Source organism: Camelus dromedarius, chromosome 13 (assembly GCF_036321535.1).
Source record: "Camelus dromedarius isolate mCamDro1 chromosome 13, mCamDro1.pat, whole genome shotgun sequence".
Lineage (NCBI taxonomy): Eukaryota > Metazoa > Chordata > Mammalia > Artiodactyla > Camelidae > Camelus > Camelus dromedarius.
The window spans coordinates 64,901,687-64,910,629 of NC_087448.1; positions in this window are offsets into that span (position 1 = coordinate 64,901,687).

Consider the following 8,943-nt stretch of genomic DNA (forward strand, 5'->3'; position numbering starts at 1 on the left):
TTTTTAAACCAACCACCAAAGTGCCCTGGCTCAGCGTGTCCTGCCAGGAGAAGCTAGGCTCCGGAGAGGGGCAGGAGAGGAAGAAAAAGTGAAACTTGTTTTTTGTCTCTAGAGCACCAAAAAGATCTGCCTCCGGAGTACTGTCTTTTTCGTTCCTTGAATTCCCGGGGGAAAAAATAAATCCTTAACACATGGCAGAGTCCGGACTAGCAGCTACATAATAAGGCCTGGATGAAAGAATGAATGAATGAATGATGCCAAGGGGATGGCTGATGTCTCCGTGTAGACAGGAAACAAGCAACAAGAGAATTAAAACTAAACCACAGAACTTAAATAAGGAACAGAAAGGGGGTCACAGGTGACCCCTAAGGAAAACTTCCACACCAGAAGGACTGTTAAACCGTGTAACGGGCTTCTTGGAGATAATTACTGAGACACTTCCCTGGAATCTTCTTGGCATAATAAGAGGAGAAAGAGAGAGAAGGTGTAAGTGGGAACCTGCTGGGCGAGGTAGGTGGTGGCCTGGCATTTTACAGGATGGCTTTCTCCGTGTAAATGGCAATCCCTCGGAAGTTACATCGAAAATGCAAGATTCCTACAGTCTTCATCCCAGACTCAGCAACACTTGGCAGAATTTAAGGAGGGCCTTTACCAAAACCTCACTTGGAAAGAGAACGTTGGTCACTATACTTGGCGGCCGCGGGAGCTGCATCTCAGTGTGGGAGAGGCCAGCGTAGGGAAGAGATCACACAGGCCTCACACCTGGAGCAGCCGAGGCCAGCTTGAGTGAAAGAGGCCCACGGAGGTCCATGCAGGCAGCATGAGTAGCTTGGATGCTCAGAGGCCAGCAGCAAGGGCGCTCCTGGCTGGTCTCCATGCTCTTGGGAATTCTCCGAATGCCTGGGGGCACTTCACCAAGTGTGGAGTCATTGTGAGATTGGTTAGGACCTCAGCACTAGCAAGGCTTGTGCATCCACCTCAACAAGATCTCATCTGTAAGTTCCAGGGAAGGCTTCGGTCCCAGCAGACAAGGAGTCTGGTCCCCATAAAGTTAGCCTTTCCAGTACTCCTTATGTCTCAGTGACAATGCATCACAAGTGAAGGCCAGTCCCCTTGAGAAGTACCCCAGCTACAAACAATAGAAACTTAGCTCAAACTCGCTTGGGCAAAAAGGGAAATTCACTGGCTCAAAGAATCTAAGGAACTGAACGACCAGGCGTTGAAAAGAGCAGAGATGAGGTTGGGCCTCTCAAGCAGACTTCTCTCTCTCAATGCCTCTCTTTCTCTCAACTTTCTCATAGCTTGTTCTCTCTGCAGACCAGTTTTCCCCACACAGTGGAAAATGTGTCCACCTCCAACTCTGGAGTTTTACACCTTACAGCTCTGTCACCTGTAAAGGGCTGGTTTCTCTCGACGAACTCTCAGGACAATATCCAGGTATCCATTCCTAGGACAACCAGATGGCAGGAAAATGAAAGAAACTGGTGGTTCCATAGTCGTCATGTGGTTGAGGGGGACAGTTCCCTAAAGAAAGATGCGGGGAATGGTGGGGAGTGCTGGGTGTGTCTACTGTCTTGCTGTGGCTGTCCACGATTTATAATTCCAGATTAAAATGCCCAGTTTTAAAGAACTTTCTCTATCCTATAGCCTGACAGCTTAAAGGCTCATCCTGATCTCCTTCCGGCGTGAGAGTTTATTTTACGGTGCTGTGCCCAGGGTCTGCAGGCACACGGAAAACAGCACCGGTGGAATCCTACATGGTCAGCCCAGGAGGCCTGTGGAAATCTTGCCAGCTCCCAGGAAATGTGGGGGACCAGGAAGGCGCAGCCTCTATTGCTGGTTTCTCAAGCCTCAGGAGCCCTGCCAACGGGGTTGGGGGATGCCCAGCCACCTCCACTTCAGAAGGCTGAGAAGGCGCGGGAAAGGAGGTTCAGCAACGGCACCCCTTCCCTGGTGGGACACCCACATCTGAGCTCCCGGAGTCACCTGGCCAGGGTGGGAACGCACGTGCTGGTGAAGCGAGTCCGCTTTACCCGGGATGAGAGCATTTTAATCGTCAGCCGAGATGGCCATTAAATTACAGCGAACACATTAAGATGCTGGCTGCGGCTGCAGAGGAACACTTATCAGAGGTGAAGCCTCTGGAAATGCCATTCATCTCAATAGAGAGCTGCTGAGACAGAACAAAAAAAAAGAGAGGGACGGCCGGGCGCGGGGGAGGGGTGCGGGGGAGGGGGGAGGGGTGCACAGCCGCCAGGCTGGATTCCGGATTTCCAACAAGGCTGTTGCCAGGCCCGCTGCCGGCTCTGGCCCACCCAAAACCAGGCCAGACCAAGCCCCAGACCCGAGGCACCAAGCAGCTGTGATCTGAGGACCTCCTTTGTTCATTTGCTCCTCAACACACCCCTCTGGGGACAATTCTCTCTCCCACTGCCCCAAAGATGAGACTGAGGTTCAGAGGGGTTAAACCACAAGTCCAAGGATACACAGGAAGAGCAGACCCAGGATTCAAACCCAGGCCTGTCTAGCTTCAAAGTCTGGGTCTTTAACCACCCTGAATGCTGCCTCTGGAATAGTTTTCAGGGCTTGGGACTCCTGGTCCTTCTGCATCTCCCTTTGGTAATCCCCTCAGAGGCTAGTAAAGTGACCAATGGCCGCTCCGCCCCTTAAAGAGTTGTTTTTTTTTAAAAGACAGGGAAATGTCTACTTTTTGCAGGAAATATATTCCTGGGACACCTGACCGTTAGTAAAGGTAATTTAACCAGAAACAGCTCACAGCTCCCAGGCTGTAAGCCACCCCGGCTCCTCCCGGACCCCTGCTCCCAGCGCCCTCGGTGCTTCTGCAGACGCTGCACTTATCTGTGTGTGACAGGTTACTTAGACAAATGTACTGGGAGGAGGGAGAATAATTAGCATGTTCATTAATTAGAGTACTGTTAGTAGTCTGACTGTGAAGGACAACCATTTGTCAACAGAGATCAGGACAGCTGGGGCCAAGTAGTGACTCAAGGGGGCAGCAATTCAGGGAAGGCGGTGGCACTGACCAGCTGCTGTTAAAATCCATGGGAGCTGCTCATCCACTTGGCATCAACGCGCCTCCATCACCATAGCAACACGGGCCCACTTCAGGCAACACCATTCAGGCAGCCTTCATCTCACCCGAGTCGTGTGCTGCTGTTTCAGGATGGCTCTTCCCTTCGCTTTCTGGCCAAGGTTGCCCTCAGCATTCATTAGGACAAGGAATTGCCTGTACACAAACGTTGGGAGTGAGGGAGAGGGCACAGAATGCTCCCAGGCCGGGTGGACAGAATGCTCCCGGGCCGGGAGGGGTGAGGGGGTCAACTCTAGACAAGGCACAGAGATATAGCCCAGGTATACAGGCACATATGGGAGGTGGTTACAAAGCAGTTCCTTTTAATTTTAGTTAATCTAAAGAATATTCAGACCAATATTGATTCAGACCGATAAGTGATAGGAACAATGATCAGACCACAGTCTGTTCCAGACGTCATGTGTCGATAGTCTCCACGAGAACCAAGTCAGCCTGGTTAAAGTGTCATGTCTTCTTCCCGGCCACAATCAGATGGCCCATCTTTACATGAACAGCTTGTGGTTCTGAATTGAACTGAGCCAGTTAGAGACTGGCCCTCATGCCTTATACAGATGAGGAAACTGAGGGGTAGGGAATTTGCTGCAACCCCAAGGCTACTGCTGAAAGTCCACACATGCTCAGGACACTGAGCTAAATGCTTCACTAATCAAAACGACACGTACAGATATGACCTCCATTCTGTAGAACCTCAAGTAATAGGCTGACACTACCAGCACAAGGAAACAAATAGAAGCAGAAGTCCAGAGGCATTCACACAGACTGCAAGAACCCACGACAGCACGTCCGGAGAGCCTCTTCCCTCTCCTGTCACAAACACACAGCAGTGTGTACTGCTGAAGAGTTTGCTGGAAAATTAAGCAAGTGACCCTTAAGTGCAGAGAACATCATGCTGTGTTCTGTGTACAAAACCAGAGGTGAGACATAGTTTCCTTCGCCCAGGTATCAGCTTAATTTGTCTTATAGACTCTCCAAGGAAATGGGATCAGAAATGGGCATGACCTGACTTGGAAACATTCAACTCTAACAAGATTAAAAATTGTGATGCTCATATAAGCTCAGCTGATTTTTGACCAAATAATTCAACGAGGAAAGGAAAGCCTTTTCAACAAGGGGTACTAGAACAAGTGGATATCCATATGGGGGAAAAAAATGAACGTTGACCCCACCCCAAAATCACACAAAATATAACTAGAAATGAGCCTTAAACCTAAACATAAAAACTAGAACTATAAACTTCTAGAAGAAAACACAGGAGAAAGTCTTTGTGACTATGAGGAAGGCAGAGATTTTTTTAGATAAGACACAAAAAGAGGGAGCTATGAAAAGGAAAAACATCAATAAATTAGACTTCATCAAGATGGAAAACTGCACTTCAAAAGACACCATTAGGAAAATAAAAAGGCAAGCCACAGACAGGGAGATGGTATTTGTAATAGATAAATCTGATGAAGGACTTACACCCAGAATTATAAGGAACTTATTTTCAGTCAATGATAAAAATATAAACAACTCCTCTTAAATAAGTGCATGAAAAGATGCCCAGCATCCCTTGTCATCAGGGAAATGCACAGTAAAACCACAACGAGATCCCACCGTAAAGCTCTTGCGACTGTAGCAAGGGTGTGGAGCAAGTGGAATTCTAACCTGTAGCTGGCGAGAGTGTAAAGTGACACATGTAAAAATGGCAGACTGTTAATAAAAACACTTTGGAAAAAGTTTGGCGGTTTCTTTAAAAGCTAAATACACACTTAACTATTCCCTGGCAATTCTTAGGTATTTTTTCCAAAAGAAATGAAAACAAATGTCCCGTATCAATCAGGGTTCAACCAGAGAACCAGAACCACTAGCAGACAAAATATATAGATGGCTGTGTTATAGGTATGTGACCTAACATAACTGTGTTGTTAAATAGTCTACGTGCATGTGTGTATTTGTATCCAGGGTTGCTATAGCAAAGCACCACAAATGGGCGCCTTAAAACAACGGAAGTTTATTGACTCATAGTTCTGGGGAGTAGAAGTCCCAGATCAAGATGTTGGCAGGGCGTCGCTGCCTCTGAAGCTTACTTGCTTATGCAATGTGTTTGTACCTTCTGGAACTGCTTGAGCCCAGCCTCTTATATGCATACCCCTTCTATTTGATGATGGAATGTGGCTTCTTTGCAAACCTGGCTTACTGGTGTGAGTGATGATATTCAGCTCACAAGATAACACGATGTAGCAGCACTATTTACAACATCCAAGACATGGAAGCAACCTAAATGTCCATCGACAGATGACTGGATAAAGAAGTTGTGGTATATTTATACAATGGCATATTACTCAGCCATAAAAAGAATAAAATGCCATTTGCACCAACATGTTTGGACCTAGAAATCGTCATTCTAAGTGAAGTAAGCCAGAAAGAGAAAGAAAAATGCCGTATGATATCACTCATACGTGGAATCTGAAAAAAAAAAAAAAAGACACTATGAACTCATCTACAAAACAGAAACAGACTTGCAGACATAGTAAACAATCTTATGGTTACTGGGGAAAGGGGGTGGGAAGGGATAAATTTGGGAGTTTGAGATTTACAAATGTTAGCCACTATATATGAAAATAGATTTTTAAAAAAGTTTCTTCTGTATAGCACAGGGAACTATGTTTAATATCTTATAATAACCATTAATGAAAAAAATGGAAACGAATATATGTATGTATATGCATAACTGGGACATTGTGCTGTACACCAGAAATTGACACATTGTAATTGACTGTTGTTCAATAAAAAAAAAAAAACCTGAAAAAAAAAGATAACATGATGGTCCATGGTGAAGAGTCTGCATTTATTACCAATAGCAAGACAAGTGTTTCTTAAAATAGTTATCTTCAGAGGATAACATAGCTTTGTTCCACCATCCTAAGGAGTTAGGCTTGGATTCACCTGTAGAGGCCTGCTGAAGGCTCCAAACAGCACCTGCCTACCTACCACCACCAGCCACCTACCGCGGATACTTCAAGCACCATTGTATCAGCAGAGTCTTAAGGCTCAAGTAACAGAGCAGCTTGTACAGCAGCCTGAATTTGTGTGCAGGGCCTCCTCTTACTCTGGGTCTCACTCAAAACTGGTGCCTTTTTAGGTTATTCAGTGAATGGGTTGGACTAGCATGCCCAAATGGGGTATATGTTACATCCAAGATCCAAACAGGTCTACTGGGCATTATGACTCTTTCTTAGTGGTAGGAGGGGCCAGATGTAAGAACTTGTATTTCACCTTAGAAAGGATAATTCACCATGGCTCAGACTTTTGGATTCCTGAGAAATTTCACAGCAGAGGCAGGCCCCAGAATTTCTGTGGACTACAAATCGGTCACATGTCCACACAAAGACCTGGATTGTCATGTTTGTAGCAGCTTTACTCAAACTAGCTAAAAACTGGAAACAATCCAAATGTCCATCAGCAGGTGAATGGAATAAACAAATTGTGGTACTTCCTTACAATGGAATTGTTCAATAATAAAAAAGAACTAACTACTAATGCACACAACACAGACGAACCTCAAAGCCATTATGCTGAGCAAAAGAAGACAGACACAAAAGAGTGTGTCATTCCATGTACACAAAACTCCAGAAAAGATCAGTAGAATCTACAGTGACAGAAGGCAGATCAGTGTTGCCTGGAGCTGAGGCTGGGCTGGATATTGACTGGAGATAATAATAATAAATTAAGTGTTATAGATATGAAAACTAAGGCTCAGTAATTTTGCAACCATAGAGGTTTAGGACCTTGTCTGTCCCCTAGTCTTAATTATCTACTTTTACAGATACGAAGGAACACAAGGGAAACTTTTTTGGGGTGGTAGAAGTGTTCTGCATCTTGATTTTGGTGATGGTTACATGGATGTACACATTTGTCAAAACTCGTCAAACTGTACACTTAAATGTGAGAATTGTATTGTATATAAATTATACCTCAATAAAATTGATGTTAAAGGAGCAGGAAGAAATGTTTTGATGTTTAATAGCTCAGTAGTGTTTTTCACTTAGAAAGTAAAGTAAATTACATAGACATATATAATCATTCAACTGGTGAAGGTTCAACAAAGGAATTTATATTAACTAAACTATGGAATGCATGGAATAGAGGATCTCCTGGCTTTGCATTTCAAATAGTTTAGAAATATCAGGTGGCAGAAAGTTCCATTACCCACTCTTCCTATACAAATGCAATTCTGTCTGAAGGGCCAAGCCAGGTACACTAATATCTTATTGTATATCCTTTGTCCCACTATTTACTTTGGCCTCTATTTTAAGTAGTTAGGTAGTAGAGTCACCTGTCTGAGATTCTAAGATAAGGTGACCAGATGTCCTGGACTACCCCAAACAATAAAAATAGTTTCTACTTCTATAGATAATAATCAAGGAAATAGTTGTAAGTAGCTACTGATCTTAGATCATCTTCTGTCTTCAGCCAGAAGTCACCCAATATAAGACTGGATTACCGGTTCAATCTCAGAAGAAGAAAAGTAAGCAGATAAAAAAAGGAATCCAGAAATTAAAGGAAGATACTAAATACAAATGAGCTCAAAGAAGGAGCAAATCAGTCACCAGATAGGAGTTTGCCTGATTCTATTAGGAATCTGTTAGAAAGGGCTTCACAAAATCAGGTCACAACTAATCCTAAGCAAAAGTCACAGGGACCAACTGCTCCAAACCAATAGAGAATAAAATTGTTCTACTTAAGCCTAGCACTGGGGAAGGACATGCTTGGCCTGGAACCTCACCCACGAACAAGTAGTAATAGCTAACATTTATTGAGGGCTCACCTTTTGCCCAGAACACTGCTAAGCATTCTACATGCATTACCTTACTTAGTCCATTTTACCAAGATAGAAACTGGAGCTTACAGTCACTTGCTCAATTTTATAAACTAGCTGCAGCCTCTGCTCCTCTCCTAAATCTCAGTTATCTGGTATGAAATATGGGCATGTTCAAGTGTCATCACATTCTCAGCAAACTAGGAATAGAGGAAAATTTCCCCAACTTGATAAAAAAAAAATTCACAAAGCACTACAGCTGACATTACTGCTAAAGTCAGGGGGAAAAAAGCAAGGATGCCCTCTCTCACTACTCCTTTTCAACTTTATACTGAAAGCCTTAGCCAATGCAATAAGAAAAGAAAAGGAAATAAAAGATACACAGTTTGGGAAGGAAAAAAATAGACTGCCTTTGTTTGTAGATGATGTAACTGTCTATGTGAAAGAATAGACAACAACAGCAACAACAAAAAATTCCTGGAACTAAGTGATTACACCAAAATTGCAGGATACAAGATACGAAAGTCAATTGCTTTCCTATATAACAGCAATGAGCAAGTGGAATTTGGAACTAAATACACAATGCCATTTACATTAGCACCCCCAAAAATGAAATATTTTGGTATAAATCTAACAAAATAAGTATGTTTGAGACCTATATGAGGAAAACTACTAAACTCTGATAAATGAAATCAAAGAACTAAATAAATGGAGAAATAGTCCATGTTCATGGAGGGGAAGACTCAATATTATCAAAATGTCAGCTCTTCCCAACTTGATCTGTAGATTCAACACAATCCCAATTAAAATCACATCAAGTTATTATGTGGGTATTGACAAACTAATTCTAAGTTTATAAGGAGGGGCATTAGTACCAGAATAGCCAACTTAATATTGAAGGAGAAAAACAAAATCAGAAGACCGACACCATTCAACTTCAGCACTTACTATAAAACTTGTGTAATTAAGACATTGTCTACTTTGAGGTGAAAGAATAGACAAAGAGGTCAATGGAATAAAATAGAAAGCACAG